The 21,001-nt window shown below is 35.0% G+C and overlaps 1 protein-coding gene and 1 non-coding gene across 2 annotated transcripts in view; both read left to right on the top strand.

Annotated features, from left to right (window-relative positions):
• Window positions 1-2,354: 2,354 nt before the first annotated feature.
• Window positions 2,355-21,001, top strand: part of LOC121734853 — a 40,791-nt gene continuing 22,144 nt past the window's right edge. The window contains exons 1-2 of the mRNA XM_042125481.1: window positions 2,355-2,407; window positions 12,072-12,576. The gene's annotated coding sequence lies outside the window, so the exon portion shown is untranslated. The remainder of the gene's footprint in view (window positions 2,408-12,071; window positions 12,577-21,001) is intronic.
• Window positions 18,378-18,496, top strand: LOC121735114. Its single transcript, XR_006036813.1, has one exon. It is a non-coding gene; the product is annotated as a 5S ribosomal RNA (ribosomal RNA).

The raw sequence follows: 21,001 nt of genomic DNA, 5'->3' as shown, positions 1-21,001 counted from the left end.
AACTTCGGAAGAAAAAAAAATGGGGATATTCCGAAAATGGCAAATAATTACCAAACAGAAAGTAATTTTGAGCTCTGGCTACATTAACCGAGACGCCAATTTAATCACCTTCCACTTCCTTTCCCTCGAGCCGTCTGCATCCCCGATGGGGTAATTTCGAAAATTTTTCGTTACAAAAATTAGTTTGGTGTCTTCTATGGCTTGTATGCACAATGTTTTTGTATGGGGTAAAATAGAATAAAAATAAATATGTGCCTTAAACGTATTATTACATTAGGTCGTGTTTCGGCTGTTATTCGAAATTACCCCTTGAGTATTCGAAATTACCCATGAAAAGTAGAAATAGGGTTATCAGAATCCGTAAATACTTTTGAATCAAAAAATATACAATTCACATGGAAATATGTTTATTATAACTAAAATGTTACAATTATAGGTAACAATATACAAATTCGTCTTCTAAACTTGAAACAATGACACAATATACTCACTCTTCCAAAAACTTTACGAGATTGCTCCAATGCACCTTACTAGTACAACTCCGTTGGGCCAAAATTCGTTTATCGTATTTGCGCGGGAACCGAAAGTATGTCCTTTCTCTCTGTGTCTCTGTGTCTCCCTAAAAATACAAATTATTTAAACTATTTTAAATAACATAATTATTATTTTCAACATTGCCTATAAAAATATCTCAAGATGATTTACCACAATCAACCTAGGTACAGGTACAGGTTTAATTGCCTTTAAAAGTTTAAATATCTCAATTAACGCCATACCGTTAACACAGAAATAACTAAAAATCATTGTAATAAAAGAAGGAAGGACAGAGTATTCATGATACCTAAGACAAATTCTGCAATGGCCCAACACCAACAATACTTCTCAGGACCATTTATGTACAATAATGTCAGCAAAGTTATATAGAGAATTTTAACCTAATGAACACAAGAGACGCCAAGCCTGCGGTAAACAACTGGCTTATCACGCTCAAATATAATGAGACTGAAAATCTACTACACATAATAAAGTAACACACACACATACACACACACACACACGCGCGCACACACACACACACACACACACACACACACACACACACACACACACACACACACACACGCAGACACTCATGCACAAATAATTAATAATTTGATATGATAAAATAATTTTTTTGATATTGATTATTGATTAAATTATTAAAAAATGATGCTAATTATTCCTGCATTGATTAAAAAATGATGCTAATTATTCCTGTATTAATGCATGCATAATTAATGTTTTCATAAATTAGAAATAATTATGTAAGTACCTATATTTAACTTTAGTCACTAAGAATTAATTAATATTATACTTATAATAAATAACTTCATAATATGTATAATAATAATATACTTAAGTAATTTAGATTCTTGGATTGTTAAATAAATCTTCACTGATGTCTTTTCAACTGATATCTTCATGTGGCCTTCATAATTATATAATATCAATTGGCAGGCAACCCCTACAGCACAAGATTTTCTTAGTGTAGGGGCTGCGCAAATTATAAGATATTCAATGTAATAACTTTATAATGTGTTCTTTAAAATGTTATGTAACCACCTTTCTGCGTGCAATAAACAATTTATTTATTATTATTATTATTCTCAAGACAAGAGTCATCCACAAATTACGCGAGGTGTTTAGGGGGAAAAGGGGTCCGAGTTCCGACTTGGTGGAAAGCGGCCCATTTTTCTGACAAACAATTGTCTTTCAATACTAAAAACTTTAAGAAAAAAAATCTAATTTAATTAAGTAAGTACTTAATTTCTTCCATGTAATATTTCTGCTCTCAACACTAAATAACGTGAGAAGACTTGAATCTTTCGTTTGCAGAAGTCGCGTAAAAATTATTATTCGCGGCACGTACTTATACCTACTTCTATTCTTTCTGTCTGTTTGTCTGTCATCTTTCATGCACATTACAGAAATATCTTCATAAGTAAGGGGGTTAGCCTGCTTTAATCGATTCGCTCGTGACAGGCGAATCGACAGGACAATCGAAAGTTTAAGTAAAAGGATAATAGGCATTCACAGCGCACTACCAAAACACTTTTACCGTCTCATCACCATTGCAACGACATAGAGCTTACAATCGCATAGCTCGTTTAGTATACTAAGACTGGCAAGTGTAACATCTATTACCAAGCTATAAAGTGTAAAATTCCATGACACTGTCAGAAATTGCACCGCCTAAGAAATTGCCCAAGTCTCTATAGCAATACGATAAGGTTGAAAGTCCCATGGCGCGGTTAATGGTAGTATAGCATGGCACGACTGCTACCATTTAGCTATGGGAATCTGTGGTGTGTACACGTGTTCATAATACCAACAATTCAACAATAATACTTAGTGTGAATAAGAAATTGTAAGTACCACTTTTACATCATATAAATAATCGTTGCGGTCGATTAAAAGCTTCATTGTCGCAAATTACTTTGAGACAAACGCGTGCGTGGGAACCGTATTTTGGCAATAAAACTCATAAAGTCATATCTAAAAAACCTAACTAGAAGATTTTGTTAGAAAGTATAATGTTGTCCGCAAAGTTCGCGCAGATTTTTTTTTATTGCGAGGGAACAGTACATTTTGCCAGGATTGTGATTTTTTTACGTCACAAAGTCCTATTCTCGATAGACCATACCAAAATGGTTTGGACTAGGGAATGCAAATCTCGCGAGATTGGGGCTCAAGCGAGATCCCGCGGGTTTATGAATACAATCCCGCGAGATCTCGCCAATTTCGAGATCTCGCGAGATTAGCAGTTTGAGGTTTTTTGTTTGCAAATAATCACAATATTTGAATAAATTACGAAAAAAAAAGTAATAAATATGATAAGTATTATAAGATTAACATTCATTTTCACGATTTTTTTCAATAGAATTTTATGCATCAAACATTATTTGATGTATCTGTCTATAATTTTTAAGTAGTTAACTTTGACATACTATCTATCAAATAACAAATTAAAGAAACAGCCAGTCTTCTCTTCTAATGCGCTTTTATAATTTTGGACGTGATGGTAATATCGTGGACGTCCGTGGTAAAACGATAACATAGGGAAGTAAAATATATGGAAATATATAATGAAGACGCTTTTAAATTTCCGTCGACGATAACTTTTTAACGTGCACGTTAGAGGACATTACAATGTTTACACTTCTGAACTGCACAAAACGTCCGCAGTGCATAAAATCAAAAGGGCATTTAACGTACACCCAACGTTTTATCGTGGAAGCCGGCGTCCACGATAACGTGACGTCCAGAATTATAAAAGCGCGCTATCAAACACAAATCTTTTACTAATAAAATAGTTCTTTTATAACTAACAAAACAACGAGAAGTCAAAATTCAGGACCTAGTTGAGAATCACAGTGCACAGTTGCTTAGCTAGCTCCTCTTTGTTTTGACCCCGTGATCGCAACTCCGTCCGTGTCAGTCCGCGCTTCAAACAAGACGTTTTTATGCTCTAGTGCAATCTCGTCAAACTCGCGAGATCTCGCCTTTTTTTCGTCCGAGATCAATCTCGCTAAAAAAGGCCGAGATCTCGCGAGAACGAGATTGCATTCCCTAGTTTGGACACAGCGAGGAATAGGAAGCTAAGTATAATTACTGTACAAATTTTCATGATAAAACTAATGTCCTACTCCTACGTCCTTTTCAGGAGTTAAAATGTTTCCATGCTAAATATAAATTTCGGCGGTTTTAAATATTATGAAAAGACAACAAACATTTAATAAAATTAATAAAGTAACTAAAGTCATATTTTACTATAACGTTTGATAAAGTTGATCATAAATTAATTCGTTATCCTTTATCTGTCTCGTTTCCCATCATTGATAGGAAACGATATAGATAATGATATTTTTATAAATGACTCGATAACGTCCAAAACTCCGTTGAATTAAAATTTATTTATCACGCTGGAACCATACATTTTTCCAACAAAATCTATCCTATGTCCTTGCATGGGACTCAAAGATTCCCATGCCTTTCAGAAAAAATGATTCAGCGAACGTGAAAAAGTAACAGACAGACATAGACACACTTTTTCATTTATGATGTTAGACGGAAGCAAATCGAATCAGGTCGGACTGGTCGCAGGCTGATCTGACCAAACTCAAGCATATTATACGAGAGTAGACTGAATAAGTTCAGCCGCCGGCCATTCTTTTTCGGCGGACTGGGTATATAAGCCGGGGAACGTGAGACTTCCCAGTAGGATCTACCCAATGGTGATTCACTCTTAGCTTAAGGCCATCCCCCGAGCAAACGACCTTGACAACATTTGACGCGTTGCTGAGATCGCACGAAAATCCTATTTTTTTACATATTTCAAAATTGATATAAAAAAAATTAAAACGGGGAATGAGTAGTTAATGAATTTGTCTATGTATTGTAGTGTGTTTCAAATAAACGTAACTTGTAAACACTAGGGAGCTTCAATGTTTCTTTGTTGTTGTCAAAAATGCTTTAATTTTAATAAATTGTTATTATTTTGGAAGCTAATATCATGAGTAGAATAAACAAAAATAGAAAATTGAAAACGGGCAAAGGAATGTAATTGATATACTGAAGATTATTGCTATATTTTTGTTATAATTTTGTAGCTTTCAAATTATGAGTTTATAAGGCTCTAAATACGGTAAATAACGGAATCTCCGTAGGGGAAGGCACTTAAGGCAGAGTTGCGGGTACAATAGTAAATTTAAAATCCATACACAGCAATTTGCGGATTCGTTATAATTTTTGTTGTTTGTATAACTTGTTGTTAACGATTTAACTCTCACGCGTCATTACAGTAATGTAATGTCCGTTTTCTTGTCTCACGGTGTAATAATGTTATGACATTCACAAAAACATCATGCACTAACATAGCCGACGGAGAACATATTAGAAAGGTTATGCAACTTATCTAAAAAGTAATGAGAGAGATCTATATTGTAGAACTATATTTCCTGAGTCCCGATTTATTATGTAGTTTAGTATAAAAATGAAATAAAAAATTATAAAACACAGGCGTAAATGTATTAAAGGGGTCGTGGGACGTCCACTAATTACGCAAGGTATAAAGGGGGGGAAGGGGGTACATCCAAACCTACTTAAAAACTACACATAATATCTATTATTTTTAATAGTTATTGTTGCTAAATCTTACACGAGATTAGGAGTGGCTAAGGGAAGTCGAGACAAATAATAATAAAATAATAAAAAAGTTTTTATTCTTCACACAACATAGGTACTTAGAAGATATTAGGGACATGAAATATTATATTAAGCAAGAATCATCGAATCTCACGATATTATGTTACCAAAGTGAGAAAAGGGGTTAAAATCGTCTTACACAATCTAAGAACGTGCTCCTACTTATATTGTAAAAAGTAATATTAAGACAGACTTTGTAAAATTTTGGTTTACCAGGATACAAAATAGTCAATTATTGTGATCTATAACAAGAAACTACAAGGTAAAACGCGTGGACTATGGTGAAGCTCGTTATTATAGCTTAACAACATAGTAAAATATCATAAAAGTAAACTACTGAGGCACTAAAAAGATTAAAAATGCTTTCAAAAACTAGGTGTTGTCGACAACTATGTTCGTGCTGCGAATATTTTATTCTTAAAAAATTGTCAATGTTGGCTTTTCCTTCTATCGTGATCCAGAAAATACCTCCAAATGTTGTCAAAATCAAAACTTTGGACGTGCGTGCAAAAGTGACAGACAAAACGAAATTCGCGTTTATAATAATATTTGCACGGATTGTTTATTTTAATACCGTTACTAACATTATGTGACTCTCTTCCATTAAACACATTATCATTATTAAGTGCTTTTGGTACTTTCCAACTTCTCAGGAAGTGTTAATAAATTTCGTGAGACATTTTTGACGATTTTTTTGACCCCCTATTCCTCCACTCTGCAGTCTGCACTGCAATCTATAGGAATTGGGAATATGGGTTAGATGCTAGATCTTCCCACGGAACCGGCTGCTATGATCGGTCAGGACTCAAGCCGACGCCCAATACTTTTTTTCGGAATTCAGCTGTCTTATACCACCTCAATTAAAAACATAGTCCACTGCGGGAAGGCAGTAGATAATGAACTATGAACTATTTTATAAAACTTTGCTCCTATTGTCTCTCATGATGAACCAGCGCAAGGTAAAAAGCGGGTTAGTGTAGCAGCTACAGATGTAGGAACTGGTAGAGATGGCTGGAAGGATGGATGGATGGCTAGGTGGCTTTAGGCTTATGTTGGTCGAAGCATACATTTTTAGGGTTCCGTACTCAAAGGCTAAGAACGTGACCGTTTTACTAGGACTTGGCCCACAAAAAGTTCCATACGGAAAATGCAATCTTGCTTATATTACATTATTTGCAATTAACAAAAAATATATTTTTAAACAGAATAGATCTATTCTATGAGATTCTACAGAACAGAACAGAATAGAATAGAATAATATTTATTGCATGAAATGTGGTTATAAAGGTGTAACAATATTATGGTTTATAAGGATACAACATTCTGCCTTGTCAGTGGCGTGCAAAATTATAATATTGCTTATATTACAAAAGTCAAAAATAAAGATATTGAATATCAACATAATAAGTACTGACATTAGATATTTAAGTCATACAAATATAAATTAAATTCATTAAATTATGTTACATCAATTAAAACATACTATAAATTGTTGATAACTAAATTATTATAGTGCTGCCCTGAATTGTGTATTTAATTTAAGTCATTTTTTATAAAGGACTGTACAGTGTGACATTAAATGCATTAATTAAGCTATTGGCGTATCTATCCCATTCTTTCATCTACGCCTACGACACACAACTGCCGATCGCTATCTCCGCAGATAAAACAATAACAATTACTGTACAGTGTACACAGTATACAAACATTATCATCATCATTTTCTTCATCATCCGTAGTAAATTCTAATATTATACACGCATGTGTATGTACTTCTTGTATGTCTGTTACTTGTTCACGCACAAATCCCTGAACCAATTTTCGCAAAAAGGTATGGAGATACTTTCAATTTCGGTAACAGACATAATATGATACTTTTGTCTTGGAAAATGTACGGTTCCCGCGCGATAAAGGAATTTTGTCCTAACAGACTGATACCATCATCTTACAAACTGTACTAAAATTAGGTACAAAATTAAATGTAATTTTTGTTTACTTACCTTAAATTCATACTTACAAACCATAATATTCTAATATTTCTAAAACATTATGTATTTGCAAGTTTTGGCACCAACGGAAAAAGAAAGAGCTATTTCCATAGTGCGAATATCTAACTAAACATTCCATTTTACGCCGTGCGAACTTTCTTCCGCGAGCTAAGGGACCGAACCTATAATATGTACGTGACATTATTGCCCCTTCTATTAGTTAGGTCAAGATCTCCATTCCCTTCATGGTTATATACGCGTGTAAGGGTTCAAATAAAATTACATTTGATCAAACATTGGGTAACAGCCCACAGTTAGCCAACTGCCGAAGACTCTCATTCCTTAAAGAGATTGTGTAGTACGGGAACATTTACTTATTTCACTAAAATATAGTCTTTGCTCTTTATAAATCTATCGATCATCCCCTTATCATAAATGTAAAAAATGTATGTGTGTTTCTTCTTTATGCTCATTGCTCAAACCACTTAACTTAATTTTATATGGAGATATATTTTAATGTCCAATGAAAATAACATGGGATAGTCTGCGATAACATTGTCGTTACCACTGTCTAGTTATAGCGCAAGCTTGACAATACCAATAAGAGTAAAAGCACTAGGAAGTAAGATTTTCTAGACCATCCGTTCTAACGAGTAATCTAGTTTGACTAAAAGACACTTTTCTAACTTTTCTCGAAAGGTTTTTCTTCATATTATCTAGTGTAAAGCAGGACAGGCCCGGGGTGAAAATAAATGTAGACTCTTTTAAAAATATTATAATGAGAATCGCCTCGACTTTCTTACCCTAGCTAATTTTACGTGTGACATATAATTATTTTATGAAAAAATGTAGTATTTAGATATTATATTAGGTACAAAATATTATGATGATTTTAATAATACTACTTTTTACAAAAATATAGTACCTATTGACATAATATATTTTTAATATAATGTAAATACTATCGTTCACGTTGATTTTCCAATTAGTTTTCAGTGAAAATATACTTCTCTCCCCCACATGAGATTCAGTGCAAATTGCCCTTCCCCCCTGACTACCTTGCGTAATTTGTGGACGTCAACCTACAAGTGTTGGTCAACTTATTTCTGCTTAATATTTTAGCGATAGGGAGATAATACACAAGATGCTATGAGTACCTATGTATTTAATCTCATATTTCCATAAATTTTATTTGCATAGATGATAATTCTAAATCTTTCATAATACTTTCACCAATTAAAAGTTATTATATCGGATTAATTGCTGTGGAATATGGTAGTTACGATAATCTGCACGGTAATACCGATTGAGGTAAAAGTGAAACCTTCGATATGGTTTTGTGACCCAGGTAATTTGCTTTTTTGAATGAGCTTTAAGTATGGACTGAACCAAAAGCACAGAATATATATTAGTAGTACCAACAGAAGTCCAACTCGTGAAACCCGTTTAAAAAAATAACAACTCTTGCTGCCATACTATAAAGTTCAAGTTCCGACCGCGCAGTGTTAGGTGCCTACAATTATATTTGCCTACATGTGCGCTCTCTTTCTATCGCGTAAGAGGTACCCTTTCTGACGAAATCAAGATTGTCACCTTTTAAAATATAAAATAATATTCTTTTAATTACTATAGCTACTAATAGCAAACTTTTTTATAGTAATAATCAAATTTTAGTAACCCAACGTATATTTTATAATAGTTTTATATTCGATTATAGTGTAGGAGCTGGTCAGGAATTTTTTACAACTTAAACATAGTAACTTGTGTTTATTTATGTGTAGTATGCGGTTTGTTTGTAACAAATTGGTTTATTTGCTATGCTTGTGTATTTTTTTATCTCTTTCTGTATTTTAAAGTCTTAAATTACTTTATTGAAATATTTCTTTGACTTTTTTCAATTGTTCATATTTATCAGATTAATAATGATTCTGTCACAGCGGTTAAAACAGTACGTAGATATATGCGACGAAAAAAATCTTGCGCGCGCGTCACCGCTCGCTTGTGAGTCCCTTGTGATCTGCCCCTTTAAAGGGGTACTTACAGCTCGATACCTAAAGGCGCGAGTGCCTGCCAAAAGGCGAATTTTTTAAAGTTTTATCTAAATATTATGTCTTAAAAATTAAATAACAGACCGGTGATATTGATAGCAAAGCTATTTTTTTTTCAAAAACTTACAAACATTAGAAAACTCGTTTTCCTCATAGAGCCAAAAACCTTTGAAACCGTTTTCCTAAGGATGTTTACTGGAACCCTATAACCATTTTAATCTATGATTTATTTGATCTTTTGTACTAGAAGTGCATAATCCGGATAAAATGAAGAAAATACGAATTGTATCTCTGCTTTCCCTTTACGGAAGCGATGCAATTTGCCAAACATTCACTATCTTGTCAAAATATTGTTCCCTGTCGATGTAGATGATGACAATAATGGCTTTGATGCTGACGATAACGTTTTCGATGATAAGAAACATTTCGTGACTCCACGCTCTGAAGACGGTCGTGCGCGGCCTGTCCTACTTGCACAAAATAAAGTTATTAAAACTTCATCTGTTTAATAAATCGTAAAATTATGGATATTAATCGTTTTGTTATCCAGCCCCCGTGCAAAGTAAAAGCTTTTTGAAAAGTTTACATTATAAATACATCAAACGACCAACTATGGTTTGTGGTGAAAGTAAAGTTAGAGTCTTAAGAAATGGGGTTTTGATCAGACCTATAGTCTAATCAAAACCCTACTTCGTAGTCTGTGAGATTGAGACTGAAATATCAATCGAGCAATGAATAAGATAATAAAATAATAAATAGGTGCTGTCTTAACTAGTATAATTTAAAATTATAACTAACTAGCTGTTGCCCGCGACTTCGTCCGCGTGGACTTCAGTTTATAGCGCGCGATGTCAACAAAATTGGTGTCAAAAGCTTTTATAAAAAAACCCTGGTACCCCTTAAATCAATACAGCTGTGCAGTGTGCAAACAATAAGTACTTCATTTTTGTATGTTAAACTTTATATATTATGCCAAATTTTAAAGCTTATTTAGCCCCCCAATTACACAACTTTACCCATAAACTATTTATCATTGATAGGTTTAGCCCCAATTTCACCAACGTCTGTTAGTGTTAACAGCTTGTTAAAATATCCTGTCTTCTCTTTCATTCATATGAAAAACGAAACAGCTAACGTGATACTAATTCGAGCATTAACTTTAACAGTCGTTGGTGAAATTTGGTCTTAAGGTTACGTCACTGCCTGCACAGATAAAGTACTGAGTTATTTAATACCGTAGAATAGATATAACAATCGAAAAAAATCGAGACTTAAATGTAAGATGATACCACCTCTTATAGAAAGACTTTTGAGCAAGCGTCAGCGCCATGTAGAAGACGCACGGCGCCATATGAACGCCATTATGAATTTTTTGAACAAATTTACGACCCTTACAACCCTTTTTTCCAGTAAAAAAGTAGCCTGTGTCCTTTCTCAGGCTTTAGACTATCAGTATACAAAATTTCATTACAATCGGTTCGGTAGTTTTGGCGTTTGGCGTGAAAGCGAGACTGACAGACAGACAGACAGACAGAGATACTTTCGCATTCATAATATTAGTACAGATTATGTGCACACTGCACAGCTGTTTTTGGGTATTTTGATTAATTAAGGGCCGCGCTACACCGGAATGGCAGCGGCGAGGCGAGCACTTTCAGCGCTGCCATTCCGGTGTAGCGCGCTGCGCGGCCCTAAGAGGGGTACCACTTACCAGGGTTTTAAAAAGTTTTTAAATTTGACACAAATTTTGTTGACAACGCCCACTATAAACTAAAGTCCACGCGGACGAAGTCGCGGGCAACAGCTAGTTATGAATAAAAAAATAATATATAATAAAGTAGGTATGATTAGTTCTGTTATAATAATGAAGTAAAAAATAAAGCGCCATCTGTTTTCATATATTAGAATTAAAATGTAAAAATATTTTCTGGATGGAATATAGGCCAACACAACACACTCGAACTCCTTAGAAATGCAGTAGGAGTTCTATAAGATCAGATAGATTGATTATTATTATAGCAAGTGATAATATTATTAAACATAATATTCTAACGTATTAAAAACTATAAACAAAAACATAATAACTAATAAGTATGATTAGTTCTATGTTACAACGAAGTAAAAAAAAGCGCCATCTGTTGAATCGTATTAGAACTAAAATGTTCATTGCATCGCGTCGATATATTTCTGGATTTTTTATAATATTATACATAAAATATATTTAAGATTTTTGAAATATTATTTTAATACACATCCAAGACCCAGGAACATTGAAAACTTTTTGTTCCGCCTGCGGGACTCGAACCCAGGACCCCCGGGATGAGCGCTGGCCACGCGCAATGCGAAGTAATTTTCATCGATTTTTTCATGGAAATAAGATATTTTCCCACATCAAAATGTAGCCTATGTCCTTTCTCAGACTCTAGAATAACTGTGTACAAAATTTCATTGCAATCGGTTCAGTAGTTTTGGCGTGAAAGCGAGACAGACAGACAGACAGACAGACAGACAGACAGACAGAGATACTTTCGCATTTATAATATTAGTATAGATTGGTCAAGCAGCTATTAGTTATAATACTTACAGGCGTAATTTATAAAATAAAACCAAAAAGATACTCAGTTAAACTATTAAGCCAATTATCCAATTATATCATTGACAACATTATTTACTCATTACTAGCCGTAGTGCAAAAGGAAAAGTGATAGATCAAGACATAATCTTGAGAGATTTAATAACTTAATATTATATTATTACGAAAGTGAAAAGACATAATCATTTTATTACAGAGTCGGGCAAATGAGAAGAACCATTGTATCGAAGGCCTCGTTAAGATCCGTGATAACCCCTGAGAAAAAAAGGTTAATAGAGATAATACAAAACTTGTCATTGTTGTAGTAAACAAATGATTAAAAGTAGGCCCGAGAGTCGAGCCCTGCGGCGCGCCGGACAAAATGAAGAGTTTGGAAAAAGTTCGGAGTAAAAAATAAGGCCTTTGTTGATAATAACTTAAGTAACGAAAAGAAAATACTTGGGAGAAAATACAACCTGAAGATTTTCAAATTCCGATTGAATATATTGTTCGAAAATTTATGAAAGAGAAAGAGATAATTATTTTAATTTTTGAGTGAACTAAACATTTGAGGATGACAACCTGTCAAGACGGTTTAATAGAATAATACGGAAGAAGACGTAATGCGGAGCAGGAAAGAGAAGAAAACTGACGTGGCGACTGGCTGAAGAAGAGAAGAAAAGGACTTGAAGATGGAAGACCAGACTGTAAAGTGAAGACTGAGGTAAGTGGGACTGTTTTTAAAGAATATTCAAATTCAAATTCTTTCAAATTCAAATTCTTTTAAAGAATATTATAATATGTACTATCAAGGAAATAGAGATTGAAAAAATGGGTGACGTAATTTGGTCAGGCTATGTCAAGTCAAGCCAACCAACAATATATCATGACTAAATATATTATAGACTTCCTATCCGCCATCTATCTATGAATCAACTTCTTTGATGGTACATAGTCTGTTAGACGTATATGTAGTACATAGTCTGTTAGATGTTGACTGCGAGTTCACTTATTACTTATTAGCACAGAATACATATTTGTTTTACCGAGAACCGTATATACGTGGGAGAGCCATGCTTCGGCACGAATGGGCCGGCTCGACCGGAGAAATACCACGTTCTCACAGAAAACCGGCGTGAAACAGCACTTGCGCTGTGTTTCGTCGAGTGAGTGAGTTTACCGGAGGCCCAATCCCCTACCCTATTCCCTTACCTACTCTCCCCTATTCCCTTCCCTTCCTTACTATATTAACCTATTCCCTCTTAAAAGGCCGGCAACGCACTTGCAGCTCTTCTGATGCTGCGAGTGTCCATGGGCGACGGAAGTTGCTTTCCATCAGGTGACCCGTTTTCTCGTTTGCCCCCTTATTTCATAAAAAAAAACCGTTAATTATTCCGTGATAAAAACTATCCTATTTCCTTTGTCGGAGTCAAGCGGGCGAGGACTCAAAATAATTAATATTTAGAACTTTAGGCAGTGATTGATATTAGCTATGTCCACACTGTGCACTTTCATCTTCAATTTTCGTCATCAACTTTCATATTGGCGCATTCAATAATTGAATGCGTCAAAGAAGGTAACGCCAATATTGTCATTTTTGAAGTTTTGGATGTAGTCAGAGGGCATGCGTCACGGGCATGCCTCACGTTCGCTGTTAACTGCGCTATAACGCATGCCCTTGACCAACAGAAAAAGGCACAGTATGACAGTGTGGACAAAGCTAGATACACTCTTTGCAAACCTTCCATTCACCCTAGGAAGCAACACAGAAAAGTATGAAATTATAAGGAAAACAAAATCGTCGAAAATTGTTATTGACAGTTTTCAAAATTATTACAATATTACAATACTAGACGATACCCGCGTCTTCGTTGCGCCAAAACTCGTTTATCGCACGGGAACCGTACATTTTACGCGGTGAAAGGTCATATGTCCTTTCCCAGGTCTCAAGTTATTTTCATACCGAATTTCAATAAAATCGGTTCAGCGCTTTAGTCGTAAAGAGGCAACAAGCAGACAGACATACACCTTTTTGCATTTATAATAGAACCTAAATTAGTCATGTACATACTGCATAATATATACTACGGTATATTTTGCGAGGTATCAATGGCTACCTTGCATACAGTACTTAGATGTAGAGATAGGGCGCTTACGGCGAATCGTGATGGAAAGTGGAGGCAGAACGGTCGCGCTAAATAGCGTTACGGTTAAGGATTTAGGAATTCACTGTGCTGTGGGTTAATGATATGATTATTTTTATTTAAGCAAAAAATAAGTCGTTTTTGGGGCTACTTTTTCTTTTATCTTCTTTTACAAAATTAATTATTGTACCAAAGATATATGATAATACATAATATATATTATCATAGGGAAAGATCTTATAGTTACTGAAATAATATTTTGTATTGCCAACAATTATAAGCCAACTTTGAAGGCGCATAACAAATAAAATACAAATGCTATCAATCAGAAATTTTGGGAACACTTACTTTTTATCGTGATTTCTTTATTTTATTAACAAAATTTGCTAATCTTTAACCTTGTCCCTCATCCCTATTGTTAATACTCAAATTTATATCTATATATATGTTACGCTCAAGGACCGAAATCACTCAATGAGCGAAAAAATGGCTTACAACGCGTTGTGGTCACAGTGAAACAGCCAAATATTTTTTCTTTTACTAAATCACTGCATAACGTGTTTTTCATTATTTTTTGAAAATATCCATAGTTCCATAATATCCGTGCTAATATTAGTACTGTCTGTCTGTCTGGCGCCGGTTATGGATATTTTATAAATAATAATGATAAACACGTTATGCAGTGATTTAGTAAAAGAAAAAATATTTTGTAGTACGCGTGGTAATTTAAATATAATCTTCCATACCTATGGACGATTAATCAATCAAGAACAAATCAAGAAAAACGAATAGCATATCAGCCACGACACGAATTTCGCGTTATGGCATTTTTAATTGGGAATGGCCCCCCTTAAATAAAAATTTAAGGGGGGCCATTCCCAATTTCCCATACGTATGTAGGACTCCTGCGTGGTCTACCCACTAAAACCCCATGGTGCTCCACTCATCGCATCGGTAGAATTGCGGGTAAGATACAACCTAGTACCTATTAATTAATATAATGAATAATGTACATTGGACTATAAATTATAATAATACAGTATGTATGTATGTTTGTTTTTATTTTGTATGCGGATTTTGATAGCAAAATTAAAGATGTCATGAATTTTATGAATCGTGTCTTTGTATTAAGTACTAAATTGTTTAGTTCGCAGTCGGGATTTTTAGTAAGTATTTTAAAATACCGTTTTTACTGCCTTCTTACAAATTTCTGTAGAGTGTAAAGAAATACGATCATAATAATTATTGCCTCTATTCAAAGTGAAGTAAGCCTATCAATCATTTTGTAGAAAATAGAGCTGATAATTTTACGTAGACTTTTAACATTATGTATTTGAAAGTTAGGTATTGACAGGTTGACAGCAGGTTATAATGTTCTTTAATACTTGTTATTAGTAGTATTATTATAAGTTATAACATACGGTACGGTACTATTTAAATATTTTAATAGCTGTACCTAACGTAACAAATGGGTAGGAGTACCCCCTACAAAGGATGGCTTCTTGCAAGGCTACTTCTTCATTATTATAGGACTTACAATTATGTATGTGGATATTGTATATAATATTTAGTTACAAAATTGTAAACTTTATTTTAAAAGATTAATTTTTTCTCACTTGTTTGGTAAAAAAGTGGGCCCCGTGCGAGTTTCTTACGCTGGTTCTTCTCGCCGGGTTAGTTCCCGAACCGGTGGTAGGCATCATGTAGGACATTTTGAAAACATTTATTTTAAATTTATTCAGAAATAAAACAATTTTGAAACAATTTTGATTTTGATTTTGAAAGGGATTGGTGTATATTTTATATTTTGGTGTTTGATTCAGATTTCAGTGTATCTTATATCTTTAAACGAGCAATTCTTGTATATATGTTACGCTCAAAGACCGAAATCGCTCAATGAGCGAAAAAATGGCTCACAACGTGTTGTGGTCACAGTGAAACAGCCACGACGCGTTCTGGCAATCACAAAAAGACCATAACGCGAAATTCGTGTCGTGGCTGATATGCTATTCGTTTTTCTTGATTTGTTCTTGATTGATTAATCGTCCATAGGTATGGAAGATTATATTTAAATTACCACGCGTACTACAAAATATTTTTTCTTTTACTAAACCACTGCATAACGTGTTTATCATTATTATTTATAAAATATCCATAACCGGCGCCAGACAGACAGACAGTACTAATATTAGCACGGATATTATGGAACTATGGATATTTTCAAAAAATAATGAAAAACACGTTATGCAGTGATTTAGTAAAATAAAAAATATTTCGTAGTACGCGTGGTAATTTAAATATAATCTTCAATACCTATGGACGATTAATCAATCAAGAACAAATCAAGAAAAACGAATAGCATATCACGACACGAATTTCGCGTTATGGTCTTTTTGTGATTGCCAGAACGCGTCGTGGCCGTTTTCATTAGAGCCACGACGTGAATTTCGCGTCGTGGCTGTTTCACTGTGACCACAACGCGTTGTGAGCCATTTTTTCGCTCATTGAGCGATTTCGGTCTTTGAGCGTAACATATATATAATTGAAATCTCGGATTCGGCTCCAACGATTTTCATGAAATTTAGTAAATAAGGGGTTTCGGGGGCGATAAATCGATCTAGCTAGGAATATTCTTTTGAAAACCGACTTCCAAGATAAAAACAATAATAACATCCTTATAATATGAACTAAAAAGTATTAAATAATTTTTCCTATCTAATAGTGCCTTTTTCCGAATTCGGCTAAACCTCAACTATTTCTGTACTCAATCTTCATCATTTTGAAGTCGGTACCAGATATAGCTGAATCTTCAGTCTGCCAGAATATTTGAAACTTTTGGAACTGGCACCGACTTCAAAATGATGAAGATTGAGTACAGAAATAGTTGAGGTTTAGCCGAATTCGGAAAAAGGCACTATTAGATAGGAAAACTTATTTAATACTTTTTAGTTCATATTATAAGGATGTTATTATTGTTTTTACCTTGGAAGTCGGTTTTAATTTTTTGTTAAAAATAATAATATCCATTCGACCTGGTCTTAAAGAATGAAAGACCGGTGCACTGTCTTTTCCTCTCACGCAGCTACCGACCGCTCTTGGGTGCTTCGTCGGCAGTCGGCCACGATGTGAGATAGTAAGACGAGAGGAAACAACAGCTTGTCATAACCTCAATAAAGTTATTACTTATATATTATGCGCCTTGCTGGAGAGTGAAAATAAGTAGCAAGCGGTGGAGAATTTTGTACAACAGAATATGGTGTCTGCTAAAGAGGACGTTGAGCGTCTGAGAGAGCGGGAGTGGCTCAATCCCCGAAACAGGCCGAGGCAAAGACCTAGGATCAGAATTATTAATGATCACAACATCCCGTCTAGCTAGAGCACTCAGGCGGCTGCTTGGGGATGCTATCGCCTCCTTGAGCCTCCAAATTGGTTACGATACGCATGGTTTTCCTGGGTATCGCGAACTTAGAAAGAATGACGCAAGCAAGGCCCAAAGAGCCAGGCCCACAACACTGCGTTGCGACGCAAAAAACAACATTGCTTTTCCAGAAATTTTGTTTTAAATGTTACGTCATGATACCATAATTCCGTAAAAAGCAACAGCTTTTTTTGTTAGGTACTTAATTTACAGATTGGAATTCGAAATAATAACGCCATCTATGGTGCAAATATAAAACTGCGCTAGTGTTGATGTTGGGAAAAGTTTTCTTATTTGACGATAGATGTCAGCTATGTTTTTTCAAGCTGTTCAACTTTATTTTGTATTCGAATATAATAAAGCGCCATCTATGTTTAAATAATAAAACTATGATGGAGATGTTGGAAGTAACTAGTTCTTCTTATCAACTATAGGTGTCACTTTCAAGACATTTTTAAAAAGCGGCAGAGCTGCTGCAGTAGGTCGAGAATTTCAAGAATTTCCAATATTTTTTTGTTTACAGGCCAAATTCAAACTCAAGAGACTAGAGTACTAGTACGCTAAACATACTAGAGTATATATCAAAAATCAGGATATAGTACGAATTTTCACTTTAATAACAATAATAATATTAAGTATGATTTTTTTTTAAATTTTACCTGGTTTATTTTAATTTTCCAGGACCATAATAATATTATTATGTATACAATATATAATAATATTGTAGCTGATAGCACTCTAGCAAAAGTTTTGTCGCTGCTTACTTCTGAATACTGAGCGACAAAGGCAAATTCTGGAATAAAAAATAGTTACACTAATAATAATTACTCAATGGCATTTAACATTTTACTTTAATTATTATAATAATTGAACTTTAGTTAAATAAAATTAAATAAAATAAGTACTTTTTCTCCGCTTTTTAATTCTATAAAATTCTTGTACTAAAAATTATACAAAGCTATCGCCAACGTCCATACCACGTTGAATACACCGGTTCTCGTCCGATCACCGAAGTTAAGCAACGTCGGGCGTGGTTAGTACTTGGATGGGTGACCGCCTGGGAATACCGCGTGATGTTGGCTTTTTGCATTTTACTACGTAAAAAATTAAAAAATGTGTACTTTAATAATTAATAATAATATTATAATAAATAAAAAATTAAGGGTGGCTCCCATACAAAAATCACAATTTTTGGCCTATTTTGCTCTATAACGGTATGTGTATTCATGAGCGCGTCCGATTAGTAAAAAAATACAAATAAATAATCGGCCAAGTGCGAGTCGGACTTGCGCACGAAGAGTTCCGTACCACCACAGTGATTTTTGTATGGGAGGCCACCTTAAATTTTTATTTTATTTTAATATTATTATTATATATTAAAGTAAGTACACATAATATAATTAAGGCCTTGGTGAAAATTCCAAGTTATTGATAAAGAGCAAAAAAAAGCTAAAAAATCGCGTTTTATTTATTGATTGAAGAATCAAAGGCCAAATTATCCTCGAAGAAGCTTGGTGTTCTTAACAGAGCGAGACAGTACTTCAGTCCGGACCAACGCCTACAACTCTACAAGGCGCAGGTTCGGCCTCATATGGAATATTGTTCTCATCTCTGGGCAGGGGCGCCAAAATACCAACTGCTCCCTCTGGATCGTATCCAACGAAGGGCTGCTCGAATTGTTGACTGTCATAGTGTTTCAAACAGCTTGGACCCCCTGGAATTACGCCGAGATGTAGCTTCACTCTGCATCCTCTATCGGTTGTATCACGGGGAGTGCTCTGAGGAATTGTTCGGAATCATACCACCTGCAACTTTTCGCTATCGTCCCACGCGAAAAACATACCATCCTCATCACCTTGATGAGTGGCAGTCTTCCACAGTGCGTTTTTCGCGTAACTTTCTGCCGCGCACGGCGCACTGTAAAACTCTGGAATGAACTGTCACCAGCAGTATTTCCGGACCGATACGACCTGCAAACCTTCAAGAAAAGAGCGTATTCCCTCTTAAAAGGCCAGCAACGCACCTGCAGCTCTTGTGATGTTTCGAGTGTCCATGGGCGACGGTAGTTGCTTACTATCAGGTGACCCGTTTGCTCGTTTGCCCCCTTATTTAATAAAAAAAAAAAACAGTCAGTCAGTCACGTAAGTTTTATATATATAAAACTCAAAGGTGACTGACTGACTGATTGACATAGTGATCTATCAACGCACAGCCCAAACCACTGGACGGATCGGGCTGAAATTTGGCATGCAGGTAGATGTTATAACGTAGGCATCCGCTAAGAAAGGATTTTGATAAATTCCAACCCCAAGGGGTTCAAATAGGGGATGAAATTTTGTATATAATAATACTTCTTAACGCGAGCGAACCCGCGGGCAAAAGCTCGTGTTACCTAATTTTAATTATTAGCATTCCATATTCTCTGTCAAAAATAAAAAATACTAGTGACAGAATGACTTCGATATACCTACGGCAATTAGTTTCCGACTTAGATGAATGATTGGTGTCGCGCTCGCGCTACGACCGCGTGGCGCGCGCGAGACCAATCATTTATCTAAGGTTTCCGATTTATAAGCAAACAAGTAGTTGTAAAGTTGGGAACAAATTATCGGACGTTGTCCTCGGACGTTTTCCTCTGATGCGGAATTGTTTGGATTGTTTCTATCTGGTTAATACAAAATACACTAAACTGTGCACATTGTGTGACATAAGTCGCGGACGCGACCTTGAGCGTTCGGACGTCTGAAAAGAATGTGGCTAGCGAGATGTTTTTTCATCCGCGGACACGGCGCGGACGTTCAGTCGTATTTGTTTCATTTTATGCGCACGTGCAGCTTTCCCCCATGTGCAGAAAATAGTAATAGAAATTAACATCAATTTCTGTCAGGTTTTAGCACATGACACATTCAAGTCATTTCAAATTGTTAGCGGGAAGCATGTCAACCATTGAGGTACTATAGATGTCAACTGTCAAGCAGCGACAGTGAGGATGATTATATTTAGCGTTAGCTGCGCTGTGTTGTCCCCCAAAAAAAAGAAAGCACGCTCGGAAAGCTTATGAACTATAAAGAAATATAATATGACAGTAGTCGACAGTACTGATATTATAAACCCAAAACTCTACATTGTATTACATTGAAACTGAAACCGAAACCAAAATTACAATTATTTACTGAAAAGAAAAAGTAAGTAAGTAGAAAAAGTGCCAAATTGGATTAAAATAAATATTATTAATCTTCGACTCGAATATGTTCCCCAGAAACTTTACAGAACTCATATTCCGTTTTTTTATCCGGGTAACGATAATAATAATATCTATGGACTTGTGTGTGGTACCTGTAGTACCAGACATTTTTGTAGATATTTATAAGATCTACATTTACTTAGAACATTGTATAGTTCTATCTTTTATAGTTTAGGCAGCGTACGCAAGTTAGTAAATTTTCTGGTTGTTTCCGAAAAACTGAAATATCTTACGGAACCCTATATTTTCCAAAATAAAAAGTAGCCTATGTTACTCCTAAATAATGTAGCTTTCGAATGGTGAAAAATTTTTTAAAATCGGTCCAGTAGTTTTTGAGCCTATT

This window comes from Aricia agestis, chromosome 16 (genome assembly GCF_905147365.1).
Source record: "Aricia agestis chromosome 16, ilAriAges1.1, whole genome shotgun sequence".
NCBI classification, from domain to species: domain Eukaryota; kingdom Metazoa; phylum Arthropoda; class Insecta; order Lepidoptera; family Lycaenidae; genus Aricia; species Aricia agestis.
The sequence above is the reverse complement of the archived record's forward strand: the minus strand, read 5'-3'. Positions and strand labels throughout refer to the sequence as shown.